The sequence below is a fragment of the Megascapheus bottae genome, chromosome 14 (assembly GCF_031878675.1).
Source record: "Megascapheus bottae isolate mThoBot1 chromosome 14, mThoBot2.hap1, whole genome shotgun sequence".
In the NCBI taxonomy this organism is placed as follows: domain Eukaryota; kingdom Metazoa; phylum Chordata; class Mammalia; order Rodentia; family Geomyidae; genus Megascapheus; species Megascapheus bottae.
The window spans coordinates 55,714,619-55,732,758 of record NC_143522.1 but is presented as its reverse complement, the minus strand read 5'-3'; the positions used below and the strand labels follow the sequence as shown (position 1 = coordinate 55,732,758).

The 18,140-nt window shown below is 33.7% G+C and overlaps 1 protein-coding gene across 6 annotated transcripts in view; it reads left to right on the top strand.

The window, feature by feature from the left end:
- Positions 1 to 18,140, top strand: part of Nova1 (NOVA alternative splicing regulator 1) — a 134,449-nt gene that overhangs the window by 60,458 nt on the left and 55,851 nt on the right. The window contains exons 1-3 of one of the 6 annotated variants that reach the window (XM_090345326.1): positions 1,177 to 1,225; positions 2,473 to 2,512; positions 4,524 to 4,668. The exons of 4 other annotated variants lie outside the window; for them this stretch is intronic. The gene's annotated coding sequence lies outside the window, so the exon portion shown is untranslated. Of the gene's footprint in view, positions 1 to 1,156; positions 1,226 to 2,472; positions 2,513 to 4,523; positions 4,669 to 18,140 lie in introns of those variants that run through there. One more of the 6 variants, XM_090345327.1, reaches the window with a different exon arrangement.

The following is an 18,140-nucleotide window of genomic DNA, read 5'->3' as shown; positions in this document are numbered from 1 at the left end:
TAGAACTTTATATTTTAATGAGTAGAACCAGTGATGCCATGTTATGTAGTATTTGTCATTAATTCTAACAGAGAAAGTTTATCATGAAATTATCATTTAATATGTATTATTAAAAGTGTTTCAGAAAATAAAGTTACAAGTTGTTTTATGAGCTGGATAAACGTTGAAAGTAGAAATAGTTCTCAAGTTATTTTGATATTTTCTACTCATTTTATTTAAAAATTTAAAAAACTAAAAATAAAATAAGTATTAAGTAAAATGCTGTGTCAATCATTTCATCTTTATAATTAATACTGGGCTATATTCCTGTTCATTACTTTTAAATTTCTGAAGAATAGTTCATTTGAGTCTGAGAGTAGATGAAGTATTTTAAAACTTTTGAATATTCATTGTCCAACTGTACTTAAGAAAATTGAAATCAAATTACACTTTTATTAGTAATTCATGTTCGTATATGTTTCTCATCAAGTATTCTAAGTCTTGATTCTATATGCCTTATAAACTTGGCCCAATCTTCCTATGGGCATTCTCTTCCTGCTTGCTTTTTCCATTTAAAATTTCAATTACTACAATAACACTTATAGTCTTTTCCTTTCACATCTGTGCTTGCAAAAAATTCCTTGTGTAGTGTTCTTACAGTTCACTAAGTTGATGATTTCCTTTTTTGTTTCATCATTAAATTCCTTTTATTTACTGAGCAAATCAATCTAAACTTACTAATAAAGTTAATCTTTAAAAATTCACTGTAGTCATAAAACCCACTGAATCTTTAAACAAAATCATTCACTTATTTTGTAGTTGAATCTATCCAATTTAAATGAATTCTTAAGATTTGAAAGTAGAGATTCTTGCTTTTTTGTGTGAAAAATAGATTAGTTACTATCTGTTTGTGCCAGCCATATTATTTTTTAGCAATCATATGTAATGCAACCATACTGAAATTTATGTATGCTAGGGTCTTTTGACCAACGCTAAAAATTTATGTATGCCAGTCTTTTATCTGAGTTATTTATTAATTCTTTTATTATGTATTGTTTTTTATATCCTTTATTTACTGTGAAGTGTTTACTGCAGTAAGAATCCCTTGATTTTGCTATCCTTTGTTTTAAGAATTTTTCTTATTTTTTTAAAAAAATTTTCCTTTTATCTTTCCTAGATCAAATATTCCTGATTTTATTTTAGAAAATTCCTAATCATGAAGATGATTAAAATTGGTTTGTACAAGGTATGATACCAAAGTTCTCTTGTAGAAGCAGATTTTTTTTCATACAGATGTACAAATATTTTCTTTGTGGAAATGATATGACATGATACCTATTTGCTCTTTAAATTACTTTTTCATATATAACAGATTATTGTATTTCCTGAGTATCTTAATTTCCTAATACAATAGTTATAAATTTTGTATTTTCAAGGAGAGGAAATTTATTTTCTTAACAGTTCTAGAGGCCAGAAGTCCAAATTCTCTCCTCTTTACTACTGTCAGGAACTAGTTCTTGGGTGCTCTAGAGCAGACTCCCAACTCTCAGCCTTTCTGTCCTCTATGGCTTGTTTTCTTTCCTTGGCTTTGATCCCTTTTCTGAGTCATTTCACTCTATTGCCTCTGTCATCACATCTACTTCCTGACTTGCCCGTTGGCCTCTCTCTTATATCGGACCCTTGTGATTATATTTACCCACATAACCCACCCACATAACCACCCATTGTAAGGTCTGTAATTTAATCACATCTGCAAGTCTGGTTTGCCCTAGTAGCATTTTTAGGGTTAGCATGTAGGTATCATTTGAGAAACCTTTGTTGTGCTTCTAACAGCAATCGGAAAATGGATATTTTTTCAGACTTTTATTGAATTTTATATTAAGTAGATTGCTTTTATTTCATTTTCTACCCAGTTCCAAATTTTCTCTGTTTAGAGGTAGCAACTTTACACTTGATTTAATTTCCTATCTTATGGCTTCTGCCCCAAATGTTTTTCTTTTTGAAAATCCTACTTGCTTATTTTAGAATAATAATTCATTCATAGTATTATTAACAGTCCCTCCTTTGACATGATTTTGTCATATGAATGCATATTAAAATGTAGACCCATACTTGTCTATTTGGATTATGCTAATTAATTTGTTCTAAATTTGTCTCCATTTTGTTATTTTTGAATATTTATACTTATGAATTTATACACATTTATATTGCTTTATTTTTGTTTGTATATGCTTTGTATTATATTGGTTTGTATTTCACTTATTTTTCCCAGAGTTGATAGTGCTTAACACAAAGTTGTTAAAAAGTGAAAAGTGTTTTGTAGTATAAAAATTACCTTCATGTTTAAAACTTGAAACATCATATAAAACAATTTGAGATTTGAGAGTGAATATAGTTATTTGAAAGACTTTTTAATATCCTAGTGACTTAAGTTTTGTTTAGGTCAATTTTGGCAGTTGACATTGTTTTCTAAGAGTTTTCCATTCTCTCAAGTTTTTCAGGGAACATCTATGTGTTGCAAGCCTGTATTGTGGTAAGCCTTGTAGATATTGTGCCTGTAGTACACAAAATATAAGATTATTTAACTTAGAAAACATATACTAGTAAGGAGAAAGTTAATATTCCTGGCGTGTAGATAGAAAAGATTGAAAACAAGAAGATAAACTGAGAAACCCTTCTGAGCAAGATTTGATCATGTAAGTATTAATGTCCAGACATAAAAATAGTTGTACAACAGACAATAGACAATAACTTGGAATATTTAGGCTATGGACAGGAAGGAATAGTAAACCAAAATTAGAAGCTATGTTATAAATGTTTGGATTTTTACTCTATAAATATCCAAAAGAAATCTGTGATGGATATTTAATTGTGTGGAGAAATTATCAGCAGAGATACACATTTTGAAATGTGATAGTAACAGACTGTACCTACAGGCTGTAAGGGTAGTTAATGGTGAAAATAGATTAGCATGGCATTGGGGCCATAAAAGAAGCATACATCTTCTGAATAAAGGATAATGGGAGGAAAATGTATGTATATATATATATATGTATGTATGTATGTGTGTGTACATGTATATATATACACAGCTAGTTCACTGTGGTGGTGAAAAACTAATAACTTCAGCACTCTGAAGACAGATTGGAGCACTAGTTCTAGGCCAGCCTTAGCTACTTAGTGATACCTCACCCAGAAAAATGAAAAGAAAAAAGTGAAGAAATATTACACCGAAGACTTCTTGACTAGCTTGGTGTTGCATGTAAAACAGATATCAAGAGGTTTTTCTAACTTAATGACACAAATATTTTAAATTGCAGAAAATATTTTCTGTATTTCATATACTCTTTGATTTTATTTGTATTCCAGATAGACTATTTTTACACCAAGATTTATCATTGAAAAATTACTTCTAGGATCACAGAAATACGAGGAGAGGAAAAATAGACATTCTAGTAAAATTTGTAGGATCAGTTATCAAAATGAAGTATCCTCTGGTGAAAAGATAATAAATCTTCTGCGACATGTCTTATGTAAAGTTGACTTTGAAGTATCCACCCATCTTCCATACATGAATGAGTAACGTAATCCCATAAAATTACTACTATATTTAGTGTATGGTATATTTCCACCATGCCAAAATTTCCATTTTGCCCTCCACTCTCATCGTCCACTGACCCTTCTTCCTCCACTACTACCAGCTACAGTAGGCCCTCATTTATGTATCTTATTGTAGATATAATTTGACTTTATATCATAATAGAACCATGTTATATGTTATTTTCTTTCTTTTACTATATATAGCCTTTTTGTATTCAGTTTGGGCTTTGCATTTTTAATGTTACCCTTTTATTATCGATAAATATTTATTGTCTGTAGTTTTGTAGCTTGGTGATTCTTTCACCTATTAGAGAACATGTAAGTTGTCTTTTATTAATTATTAGATCTAAAATTACTATGAGCAGTTAGGTACTCACTTTGAGCTATGTTATTATTTCTTCTGGGTAAATGCCTAGGTATAGAAGAATATCTGGTTCACATGGAGTACCCTACTCTTATGAAAAAGTATCTGATTGTTCCCAAAGAGATAGTATTATTTTATAATCCTAGTAGCCATTCTTGCATATTTTGGTTGGTGCTTTCTCCCCAGTAGTTGATGCTATCTGCCCATTAAAATTTTACTGATAGTCAGATGTGAGTGGCTCACGCCTGTAATCCTAGCTAGGAAACTAAAATCTGAGGATCATGGTTTAAAGCAAATCTGGACAGGAAAATCCAAGAGACTTAACTCCCTTTGTATGTTATGAGAGATGTAATACTCTAAGAAAACATATTATATTTAGCTTTTATCAAAATAATATCAGATGAATCTCCCCATCTTGTTAACTTTCTTATTCATTCTTATTGCTGTTTATTACTTAATGGAATGAATATACTGTATTTTTATTTTTGAAGAAAGCAGCACACAGGCATGGACATGCCTGACTGGTAAAAATTAAATGATTTATATTTTAATTCTAACAGTTTGTTATTTACATATACAGGAAAAGGAGGAAGAGTTAAAAGATGTGCTCCACACTAAATGTTGTGTTAAAACTGTTGCATTAAGCTACAGGAGGTCTCATTGCCGAAGAGCCAAGGTTAAATCATAACTAAATCCTCTTATATTCTGCAGCTGTACAATTGAAGGTGAGGCAGAGTGAAGTTCTTTGTCCATTAGAATCCAGGGGACCATATAAGAAACTGTCTTATGATAGCCTCTTACTGTCTTCCGTTCCAAGAGGATCACAAAGCATCTGTGATGATACATTTAGAATATATTACTTGCACTGCCTAGAAGCATAAGTTCAGAGCCACTCTGGCATTTTAGTTTAGCTGGTTCCATGTAATTACAAACCTGAGACCTTCCCATATCTAGCTATCAGTTTTGTACTTTTTTGGATTTTTTGTTTTTGTTTGATTGCCTTGGCTTATTTTGGTGGTAGCCATATTCTGGGTTATGTTGCTAGATGGGTAAGACAGATTAATTTTTTTCACACCTGCCCTGTTGATATCTCCTTTTGTGGATAAACATGTCTATCCATGCAGCATGATAAAGTCCTATATGAATTTTTCACCGTTTTCCAAATCTCCCATTTACCCACAGTGTGTGATCTAGAATCAGATTCTAGAAGACTGAACAGTTTCTCTCTTGCATTCACTGAACCATTCTTCCAACTTCTACTTCTTGACATTTAAGGCACATCAGTTAACACCGTGGTAGGTATGACTTCATAATTACAGTTATTACAAATAAATGCCAAAATATACTAAGCATAACAAGACAGCTAAAGAATTCTCAGGTTAGAATCCCCTCCACTTCACACTCTCCAACTTAATCTCTAAAATATTCCAGAAATCTTTCTAGGGGAAAATATTAGAGATCTGAGGACAAACCATTTCTACAGTTTAGATTTTCAAAAGCAAGTTTGTTTCCTTCTTCCCAGTCATTAAGAACTAGCCACTATTCAGAGAGAAACTGTCTTGAGACAGTTGGCAATTTTAGAACCAAAGCTTTATTTTCTAAGGTTGGGTAGATTAGCTGTTTTAGTTCTTCTGTTGGGAACCTGTTTCACATTTTATTATTTCTTGTCCAAGCATGAACTGTGTAGTTAAGGTCTCAAATATCTACTACACACTGCTAGGCCATTTTGCTACAGTGACAGCCCTTGTGTCTGATGGAAAATATATATAGGGAATCTACATATGTAATATAGTCTTTGAAATTATGACCTAGATCTAGATAGACATGGAGATACCAGTAGATATCCTGAAAGGGTATCTCTGCGGTCAGTGCCAGTGGTATCTTCCAAAAGAGGGTATCTACTTGATAGGACTAAGCAGATCTCATACCCTTTGTTGCAGGCTCCAAAGTTTCCTGAAACTAACACTGCACAGATATTCCAAAGCATCTTGGACCTCCTGTTGGCATTTGTTTGTTTTGGTTATAGCCCTATCCTATTACTGATGGATTACTGCACACTGAACTAGACTTGAGTAGTTCTTACCTCAGAGTCCATGGCTGATCTATTTGTTGGTCTGTGGATGCCCATTTTATTATGAACATCTGAATGGATCATGAGCAGGAAGTAATGATCTTTTGTTGGTGGTGGTAGTGATGGTGGTCCTGGTGCTTGAACTCTGATCCTGGGTGCTATCCCTCAGCTCACCAGCTCAAGGTTACTGCCCTACCCCTTGAGCAACAGCCCCACTTCCAGTTTTGTAGTGGTTAACATTGGAGATAAGAGTCTTACGGACTTTAGTGCTGGCCTGGCTTTGAATGGAGATCCTTAGATCTTGGATTAGCTAGGATTACAGGCATGAGCCACCTCACCCAACTAGGTCTTATACAATGGGCATCCATAATGTCATTCATCCCCATCGAGACCTGGATGTTGTCCTCTACCATACTGTAACTATCACTTATCTTTAAGCCAGTCCAATGACTAAAAATACGTTACTAAATATAAAACAGACTTTACAGGTGATTTTCAAAGTGACATAGCTTATCACTTCACACATGCTTTTTCTATATATAGCTTTAAGCCATTTTCGTTGGAGCTGCAAAGCAAATGTGACCAAGTATGCTGCTACATGTTTACCTTTGCTGAAAAATCTTGAGTCAGGCCTAGGAAAGCTTAGGAATCTTAGAATACTGATGGCCATGAGATTACCAAGGTCCTAGTAAAAACCTTGGTTCTTAGGGGTCTGTACCACTTCTGAGGTTAGCTAATATATCTTCAACTATCTTTAATCATCTCTGATCTGACACTCATTTGGAAGAATGTCGGCTTAAAATGGCTTAAATTATTTTAGACCATTTCACTTTATAGGTATTGTTGAAAGAAAATGACTGTTTAATTTTGATTATTATTCCTCAGATTCTAAATTCAAGGCAAAACTTATACATGCAATTTCAACTCACAGTGTTAATGACAAAGTTATAAAAGTGATTCTTCTTATATAGTTCTTATGCTAATACTGGGAATCCATATAAGAATTTTGTAAACAGTACTAAAAATAAGTAAATGTGTATTATAATTCTCACAGCTTAAAAATTATGACAATGAAAATTTTGTTCTTTTTTTTTGAAAGACAGAGTATTTATACAGGCTTCTAAACAACATTAGCTTTAAACTTGTAAGAGTGATTAAGTACTCAGAAAAGCAATGATCCAAATTTGTTATGCTTTTGCAATTTAGAAAATGAAAAACAGAACTGTGTTAGTCATCAAGAACTCCACCCAGTTTGCAGAGTTGAAAATATATTCTCATCTTGAACGTGTCTTGTGAATGTGTTATGTTTACTTAACACAGTTTGGTGTTTTGTTTACTCAGTTAAAATTGTCCTGAGAGTTCAATGGCTCTTTTATTATTTGGGGATAATTAACATTGAATACATAATTAGCAAGCAGATTTCCACTCCTGGATGAAGCTGAGAATTGAATCCAGTGTGTTTTGATTGTTAGGCAAGTGCTGTTCCATGACATAAATGTATAACCAGCCTTTTTTAATTTCATTTTATTTTAAACTAGGCTTGCACTAAGTGAATGAGGCTAGCTTTTCTCTGCCATTCTTCAGCCTCTGCCTCCCTGGTAAATAGGGATTAAAGCCTACACTGCCAAGGAGTTCTTTAAAATTGATTTTCCCTTTAAAAACAAACAATGGAAAAACAATCCTATAGTGTTACAAATGTGTGATACAACGTAACCTGAAATTAACAAGTGGAAATTATTTCTTATTATTGTTAGCTTGTGGATTATGCTTTGGATTTTAGAACTACAAGATAAGTAATTTGTATTCTTGTCCATCTTACTACTTTCTGTACAAAAAAAAAAATGAATCCTGGAACACCTCCAGGCAGATATGTTAACATTTTTACAAATGTGTTGAAATGTTTCTTTCTGGCTTTTTAAAGAACAGAGAAAGAAAAATACTGTGAGAAACATTTAAAAAAACAAGAGGGCCAAGGAGTATAGTATAATGAAACACTTAAGAGAAAGCTTTAGACCCGCTGAATATTAAATGATACATAGTTCCTCTTAATTGTGTATGTGGTGTGTGTCCCCATGTGTTTATGAAGTTACTAAACTAGCAGCCTATAGAATGATGTTTTGAAGGAAAGAAAAGAATTTGGATTTTTAAGTAGTGAAATATAATGGGAGAATGTGATTTGTAATGAGTGCACAAATAACTTCCATACATGACTATTTTATGACAAATCTCATAGTCACTTAATATAACAGGGATTTACAAAAGTGTTTATGGATATTGTCAAATACCGATGTCTTATTGTATGAAATGAGCAGTATATGCGTAAAGATAAAACATGTATTAAGCTCTTTCCAATGTTAAAGTATGTTAGATCTTATGGGTGACTTGGATGATCAGTTTTTTCCAGTGCTTTTATAATATTTCAGGGTGGAAAGGAGCACTGTGAACTTCATACTGAAGAAAATGCATTTTTTTAAAAGTCATAGGTTCTTTTTATATTAATGTTTTATATTTTAATATTCTGTAATTTTAATGCATTTATAAATGTATTAATAGGCCATTTAAGTCTTAAAAGGTGGGTAGGGAGTTTAGCCTAGTGGTAGAGTACTTGGTTAACGTGCATGAAAACCCTGTTTTGATTCCTCAGAATCACATACATAGAAAAAAGTCAGAAATGGTGCTGTGGCTCAAGTGATAGACCTTTAGCCTTGACAAAGCCCAAGGACAGTGCTCCGACCCTGAGTTCACACCCTAGATCTGGCCAAAAAAAAATCTTAAAAGTAATCTAAATATTTGTTTTAGTATAAGGAATGAAAAGAATATCAAAGTCGTTGATTATAAAGCTAAGCTCTGATGAGAATTTGCCACATCTCTTTCATTTTTTTTTCTGCTAAGACATTCAACAAAAATAAGTTGGCCAGTAATAAAAGTATGATAATTGCTAATATACAATAGACAGAGGTTTTGTATTTCAATAAAATTTGATTCTTTTTAACATTTTTATACCAGTGTTGGCCCTCAAAACTTGATTGCTACTCTGAAACTAATCTATTTAAATATTTTATGTTTGCCAATACTGTTTCCAATACAGATTAACTAGAATTAATATATTCTGGTAGTAATATTTATAACATACTACTGTACTACCCAAGTTTTTAAATCTGCATAATAACTTAATACATTTCTATTTTGTATTTTCACATATTTTCCTTTATCTACACTTTGGTACAATAAAATAATCATTTGAATTATGCCCTCAAAGTGATTTTGGCTGTATGAAATATATTTTTACATGAGAAGTAAAACATGCTACATACATCTTAAAGAACTTAGTAAATTTTCTGTGACATTCTTTATTATTCTATAAGATCTTAAGGTAGAAGCTTATGTTAAGTGCTTTGGTAAAACTAAAGAAAGCCTACTACATCCTCTTGTGATTGGATAGACATGAAATATATGCCATTTTATTGATGAGTCAAGTTAAATGATTAGTATACTGTTAGATTAACTTTTAGTACTAACTTTGAAATGTTAGTGACATGCCTTTGAGTCTATATTTGTGGTAAAATTTTTTGGCCACTCTAAGCCCTTAAGAAAATTCTTCTTACCACAACGAACAAATGAAAAAGATGGCCTGATGTGTGGAATGAATTGATTTCTGATAAAAATTTTACAAACACCAGTTAGTTTTTGTCAGTTAGAAATGTGTCTGTTCTGATATGTATGAAGGTAGTGTAAAGAAATTCACTAAATACTATTTGTAATAGAGGAAATTGGATTGGGGGGTGAAAGAACATGATAGAAAAGGTGGATTAGATAAAATTACATTGCATATGTATACTTACAAATATCTTAGTGAGAAACCCTTGTGCCTGATACTGATATCTCACACTTTTAAACCTCACTACTCAGGAAGGTACCATCTAAGGATCATGATTCAAAGCCATTCCAGGCAAGGAAGTAAGGAAGACTCACTCCTCTCCAGTTAATCACCAGGCAGCCAAAAATAGTGCTTCAGCTCAAAATCAACAAAAGAGCTCTGGGACAGCAACCATTTTTGTTCTTTAAGTAGTTATACAAAGAAATTCAAAATGTTCAATATGTCACTTTCTGAGTGTAATGAGTAATGAATCTTGATCAGTATTATTCCTTCTATCATTTTCCTGACTGTCTCAATGTCTCAAACTCACTCATCCCCTCAAATTGCCTGCTCCATTTTTATATGTATACATTGAGTATTAGGACTTAATTTGGCCTCCCTGCTTCTCTGCATTTGTCTCAACTCTCCCTTGACAAAACATGTTTCAGCTTCCTGGTATAGAATTGTACCTTGCCCCCAACAAAAAACTAGTGTTTTCAGTTACTAATTTTTAAAAATCTAAATATTGGTTACCCCAAAACACGTAACAGATTAATTTATATTGCTAATAAAAGTTGAACTGATAATTGTTCACCCTAACTTTTTTTATTTGTATTAATGCTTTGCAACTCTACATTTCTATATAAAAAGGTCATGTGCAAATGAATTTGGAAAAGCTTCCAATAATTAATTGCACTCCTCGACTTCCCATTTGGAAACATGTATTTAAGTCCCTTTTAACCCTATTGATGGAGTCCCTTTTAACCCTATTGATGGGGTGATAGAACTAATTGTGACAAAAGGGGGTAGAAAATTGAGACGAAAATGTTTCTGATCATAGCGAACTCATAAGCATGTTCTCCACCTGTGTAGTGTGATAGGATAACTGGGTTTTAGAATGAATAGTATTTGTAGGGTCTTTATACTACTACTCACAAGCAAGGTTTGACATACTTTAAATTGTAAGGTAGCTTTGGCTTGATGCCTCATTTTGCCCAGTTTGAATCTGAGATTTTTTTTTTTTTTTTTTTGCCAGTCCTGAGCTTGAGCTCAGGGCCTGAGCATTGTCCTCAGACGTTCTCAAGGCTAGATCTCTACTACTTGAGCCTTGGCACCACGTCCAGCTTTTTTCTATGTATGTGGTACTGAGGAATTGAACCTGGCTTTTGGTGCATGCTAGGCAAGCACTCTACCACCCGGCCCCAACATCTGAGATTTTAAAAAAGAAACCTGTAGCTGACCAGAAAGAAAAAAAAGTAAATAAATATTTCAGGAAATACTAAAATATGAAATAAAAATATAAATTGCCAATAACTGAACACATGTTAGCAGAGAACATCCTGTATTGTGTTGGGCTGTAACCGTGGAGAAGCTGCAATGGAGTTAGGATATGATCGCCTCTCTCTTTCACATTGCTTCACAATGCACTGCAGACTGTGGCAGCATGGCATCATTCTTACTCTTCTAGTACTTATGCAAAATGTCAGTCAGAAGAGAAATGAGGTTTTCTTATTAGGATTTTTAAGATATTATGCAGTATGAATTATTTTATTATAAATAAGGTGGCAAATGTTTTGTTACTATGTAATAAAATGATAGCTGCTCTAAGAGAATCAATACCAACATTTCCCATTTATGCATTCACTAAAACATACTCAACAAAGTAGCAAAGCAGTAGTCAGAAGAAATTGAAACGGAATATCTGTTCATGATAAATGAAAAAGGACCTGAAGCTGTAATCATGGTAAATTGCTGAGTAGCTATTTTGCTACCCAAGCAAAACAAACAAACAAGCAAAAAAACAAAAAAAAAAACAACAACACTATTTCTCAGTGAAGGGTAATAATCTACTTACCTGTATTTTACTTATCAGCAATTTAATAAACCCAAAAAGAGAAAGTAAACTATATTCACAAGTTAATGCCAGGTGTTCCACTTAAGGAATTAATGTGACCAAGAATCAAATGCTTATGAATGATCCTCTTAGTCACCTACCAACAGGAGACTATTTTCAAAGAACTTAAAAAATGGTAATCCAAAACCAACTGAAGATCTAAATTACAGTATTTGTTCTAATAAGCTTAATCATGTGAAATTTTCTCACAAATTATGTGCCTGTTTGGCCTGTCATATTTATTAATTTAGGACTGTTAAACTGTTTTATAATTGTTTGGGATCAGATCATGAGGGGAAACTCTTCTGAATTAAACAATACACTCAATTTGACTCAACCATTGGTAAATGACTGTCCATATGAACATTTTTGGTCAGTCTGGTAATGTTTGCAATTAATTAAAGCCAAGATTCCTAAGCAAAACAACACATACTTAGTCAATTTACAGTTTAATAAAGTAATCTAAAAAATAAGATTTTAAATCGCAACTATTACAGTTCTAGTAGTGTCAAAACTTAAAACAAGTTCTCCATTCCTGTACAGATTTAAAACAGATGATTTTGCAAGTTCCAATTAAAGGTCCAGTAGCATATTCCGTGTAATTCAGAGGGATTTTCATATTCCAAAATCTAGTTTTCTGTAACAGTAGGTGCATCTAATCTTGAGTTGTCAGTGGTTAATGGCATGGCAAAAACAAAAAGAAAAACCTAATTGTAAAAATGCCTTCCAGGTGATAGGAATGCATCTAAAATTTTCATTAATCATGGATTGATAGCTTCATAACTACCTGTGTGAAAAATGAGTCATTTTCAAAAATGAAATCCATAAAAGCAGAGCAAGTGTGAGACCAGAGTTCAAGCTCACACACACACACACACATACTAAGTAGTAGAAATGTGTTCTTTCATGTTATATAAGTACTTCTAATTGTATCACCTACAAAATGAAATTATTTCTCTGTGAGTTGTTTTTTTGGGACATGAGGCTTGAACTCTGGGTTTGGGCACTGTCCCTGAGCTCTTCAGCTCAAGGCTACCACCCTACCCCTTGAGCCACAGCACCACTTCGGTTTTCTGTTGGTTAATTTCAGATAAGAGTCTCAGGGAGTCATCAAAAATTCATAGAACTGAACCCTGTATTTCTCCTGTAAAGCATCATTCAACATTTTTAAATTCAGTGTTCATGTTAATGTTAAAGGCCATAACTAGCTCAAATAATAATCAGCCATAGTAGAGAAATAAAGATTAAAACACAAATTATGTTAACCGTGAATTACAATGCCAAAACATAGCAAGGGAATACCATAAAACTGCTAGATTATGGTATCAGTGTAAGATAATGAAGCAGCTGTGGAAAAGAGGCAGTTTTTACTAAAGAGGTTCAGCTCTACATACTTGCTTAAGAGAAACCAATGTTTTGTAAGACAGGATTATGAAAATATCAAACTGTGGTTAAGAAAATCAATGAAAATAAAAATTGTAACCATTCTTCATTTAAAATATTAATAACTCATAGAATGTATCAGGAAGACACACTTTAGTGCAGTACTAATAATTACTGATGCTTTATACTGGTGGCTTGTGCTTTTAATATGACCAAAAAAAATATTCAAGACAGTCTCATCTCCAAGTAGCCAGGCAAAAGTCATGATGGAGCTGTGGCTCAAGTGTTAGAGAGCCAACTGTTCAAGAATGTCTCTAAATTTAAACCTCAGTGCCAGCAAAAATAAGGAAGAGTAATAATAATGGCTAACTGACATTTCAAAGATTTTTATAGAAGAAAGTGAATGACGTGATTTTTAATAAAAGTAATATAAAATGAGCTGACATCTGTAGTGTTGCAAAAATAATAAAAAACTTCTAAAATATTTTACTTGTAATAGTTGTAGAATGGAAAACTAAATATTTATGAAATTACTTTTCTGCGCAAAACAAACGGTGAAAAGTTTAAGCTGTTTGCCTTATTTTAGTCTGAACTTTCTAAATTTCTCTCATGAGTAATTTTGATTCTCATGGAAAATTACTATTTTTCTCTGCTTTACTTCATATCATAAGCTTCACACTATACTCTCAAGGATAATTTCCCAGTAGTTAAACTAACATTGAAAATTAAAGTTGTTTTCAGTATTGTTTGTTATAATAAGGTATTTCTAGGTATTTTTTGGTGTGGAACTCTAAAAGAAAAATTAATGAGCCAAATCATATGAATATATTACATTTATTGTACTACCAGATTATTATTTTCCTGAAAATGAAACCTTTATTAACTTTGATATACATCAAATGTAGAATATTTCTCTTTTCCTAAAGATAAACTGGTGTGTGCCTTTGATCCTGGCAAAGACAGGAAGACTAATATAGGTGTATCACAGCTCATACAAGTACTTAGGAGGAAATGAAGTGAGATTTAAGTCCTCAAAATGGCTGGTAAAGGGCCCTGGCTGGAGATGGGGCTCAAAAGGTAGAGTACTAGTCTACATAGCACAAGCCCTGAGTTCAAACCCCAGTAGGTCTCCTCTAAAATTTGTAGCTGATTTTAAAAATTGTCTTATTTCTAATTCTCTACTCTTTTGAGAATTTTTCAGTCATTTCACCACTAGTATTTGCAGTGTTTTATTTTAAATGTTGTTAAATAGAATTTTTAGAGGAGAATTTGAAAAAAGTATAAATAAATATATCCAAATGGTAAAAAAAAAATCAACACATTTTATTAACATTGTACCTTTATTATGTTATAAAAAGCATCTTGTATTCATTCATTGTTCAATTATACCATTTTTCAACACTTGCTTCCTTTTGTACTAGCTGGTTTCATGTTAACAGATATCTTATGTATTTGTTCAAATTTATTTAAATTGTATGTCAAAGATTTTACCAGGTATACCCATTCTACCCCAAAGCATTTCACATACTATCAAGTGAAGTATATGTGCCTTTTTTTTTAATTGCCAATCCTGGCCACTGTCCTTGGGCTTTCTCAAGGCTAGTGCACTACCACTTAAGCCACAGCACCACTTCTGGATTTTTTTGTGTATGTGGTACCCAGGAATCAAACCCAGAGCTTCATGCATTGTAGATGAGCACATCACTGCTAGGCATGCTCCTGACCAATATGTCTATATTTTATTTCCAGAATTCATTTGTTTTATTTTTTAGGAGATGCAGCCAAAGGTCTGTAAATTGAATTACCTCTCATTAGATTTTTACATAAGCAGTTTGAAATTTTTACATTTTAACATAACAATGTCTGTCCTACTAAATGTTAAATTGTCAGGATAACATGATGTGATCATTTTTGTGTTAATCATTAAAAAGTGAAAGGCCCTCAGCCTAATTTCAGTTATGTGCTGAAATCTAAATGCCAGTGATTGTATATAGGGATTCACTTCTTGAATACTTGTTAAATATGTCATTTGAAATATGATGTAAAAATCAATGTTAATAAATTCTTTAATAAAAAAATGTTTATGGAAAAAATTGAAAGGCAAAGTGTCATTCAGTTTATGTACAGCTGATAATAGTGGTTCATACATAGCCAGTAGAACACTTAGTTTTACTACAAAGAATATGTGGACTTCCTTCAACTGTGAACAGTTAGTGTTACACAGATAAAACTATCTGGAAAGAAGCTGGGTGCCAGAGGCTGTTTGGAGTGAATTCTCCTTTGAAGGCTTAATAGAATTCAGCTGTGCATGTATCTTGTCCTGGGCTTTCATTGGGTGGGAGATCCTGTATTGCCATTTCCATTTCATTTTAGTTGGTTTAGGTCTTCTTGGTTTAGTTTTGGTATAACAATGTTTGTTAGAAATTCATTTCTTCTAGATTATCAAATTTGTTAGCATAATGGTTTACAGATTATTCCCTTATAATGTTTAGAATCTTGCTTGTTTCTGTTATGATGTTCCCATTCTCATCTCTGATTTTGTTTCCTCTCTCTCTCCCTCTCTCCCTCCCTCCCTCTCCCTCTCCCCCCCTCCCCCTCCCCCCCCCTCTCTCTCCCCCTCTCCCTCTCCCTCTCCTCCCTCCTCCTTCTTCTTCCCTCCCTCCCTCCTTCCTCCTCCTCCCCCCTGTTCCTCCCTCTCCCCCTTCCTCCTCCTCCTCCTCTTCCTCCTGTCCTTTTTTTTCTGGTCAGTTTTACTAAGGGTAGGTCAATTTTGTTAATTTTTTCAAAGCAACTCTTTTGTTGAACCTTGCTAAGGTTTTGGAGGGCTCTAATTCATTTCATTCTGATTTATTTGTTTCTGTCTACTGGATTGGAGTTTGGCTTGTTGCTCATTTTCAAGAAGCTTAAGGTACATGATTAAATTGTTGGTTTGAGATTTGTCTAATTTGTTGATGTAGGAACTCAGCTATAAATTTTCCTCTTAGTTCTTCCTTTGCGGTATCCCAGAGGAGCTGGTATTTTGTGTGTTCATTTCTGTTAAATATTATGAATGTATGAATTTCCTTTCTCATATCTTCAGTGACCCACTCACTGATGATTCAAAAATGTTTCCATGAGTTACAGGCTTTTCTATGGTAGCTTTTCGTGTTGAGCTCTAATTTTATTCAGTTGTGTTGTAGGAGAAAGCAAGGAATGATTTCAATATTTCTGATTTTGCTTTGTGACCTAACATGTGGTCTGTTTTGGAGAAAGCTCTATATGCTGCCAAAACAAATGTATATTCTGAGGTTGTTTGGTGAAATATTCTGTAGATGTCTCATGTCTAGTTAGTCTATGCAATTGCTTACTTCGGAAGTTTCATTAAGTTTTTGCCTGGCTGATCTATCTGGAGGAGACAGTAATGTGTTAAATCACCAACAATCAATGTGTTTAGATCTATGTGTGGATTTAGAGTAAGTAGTGTTTATTTTCATTAATTTGGTTGTTTTTAGAATTTGGTGCATAGATATTTAGTATTGTTATATCATCCTGTCGAAGAGATCTCTTTATTAGTATGTAATGTCCTTCTTTATATGTTCTTACTAATTTTAATTTGAAGTTTGTTTTATCTAATCTTAAGATTCCAACTGTGTTGCCTGTTTATTTTGAGTGGGAGTTGAGGTTCTTTGACTCGCCATTTTTCTTAATTCTATGGTGTATTCTGCCCATTTGGAAATCTAGTACCACATCAGACAAAATTTTCTGACAAAAACCAAGCCAGAGCCCTGTAGCTGCACAGACTTTAGAGGTTCACAAAAATAGATAGCTATTTTCACTCTCTCTCCTTTTAGGATAGGAAAGCAGTTCCAGTAACAGCAGAGAGCACAGCTTTAAGTCAAAAAACACCCTGAGCCCTCTAATTACACTGACTTTAGAGGTTCAAAACCATACATAGGTATTCTCCCCCCCTTCTTTCTGTTATGGGAGGTGATATTGTTTTTAGGAGTGGGTATTATATATAATTGTAATCAGTGAACAAATCTGTCATGGACTTTAAAGCAAATTGAACCAATAAGACAACAAGATGAGCCACTATGACACAGTCAATATTGATACAGATACAGTGTAGCTCAATGACAAGCAACTAGAGATCACCAGACTAAAGAAAATGAAGGAGGGAAGTTCCCAAATTAATGGAAAATGGGCTGCGATGAAATTAGAAGAAAAATGAAGAGATTTAATGAAAAAATCGAAGGAGGAAAATGTAAGAGCAGAGGAATGTAGATGAGGATGGGAACAGAAGGAAGAAAACAAAGATCTAAACTCAGGGGAAAATTTTTTAAAAATTTAAAAATTTATGCATGTGTAAAGTAATAATACTAAACTTGAAAATACTAAGATTGAGAAATTAAAAAATGAGTAATCAGCAGGGCACGATGGCTCACGCCTCTCGCTGCTCAGGAGGCTGAGATCTGAAGATAGCAGTACAAAGTCAGCTGTGGCACTAAAGTCCATGAGATTCTTTAAATCCAGTTAACCACTAGAAAATCAGAAGTGGGGCTGTGGCTCCAGAGGTAGGGTGGTAGCCTTGAGCTGAAGAGCTTAGGGACAGTGCCCAGACTCAGAGGTCAAGCCCCAGGACTGACCAAAAAAAAGTCATATGGACTTACAGACTGCTAGTCTCTGTATCCCTCCTTCCAGACTAACTAAATGTAACACAGGAAGCAGGTTGGTGATTTCTGGAGATTGGAGTCTCTGCAAGTGAGCTTGAGTATGGGTTGGATTGTAGTGTGTCTGGATTTAGTGGCCTTCCACAGAGACAAGCTGAGATTTTAGGGCCCAGGCTTCAGTCATTCTCTGCTTTTAAGGCCTATCCGTGTGTGTGTGTGTGTGTGTGTGTGTGTGTGTGTGTGTGTGTGTGTGTTATCCAAGTGAGATTTTACACACTTGTCTTTTTAATTTCTCCTTGGGTGGGGAGGTTGCAAGGGTGGTGGTGGTGGTGTGAGGTCTGCCT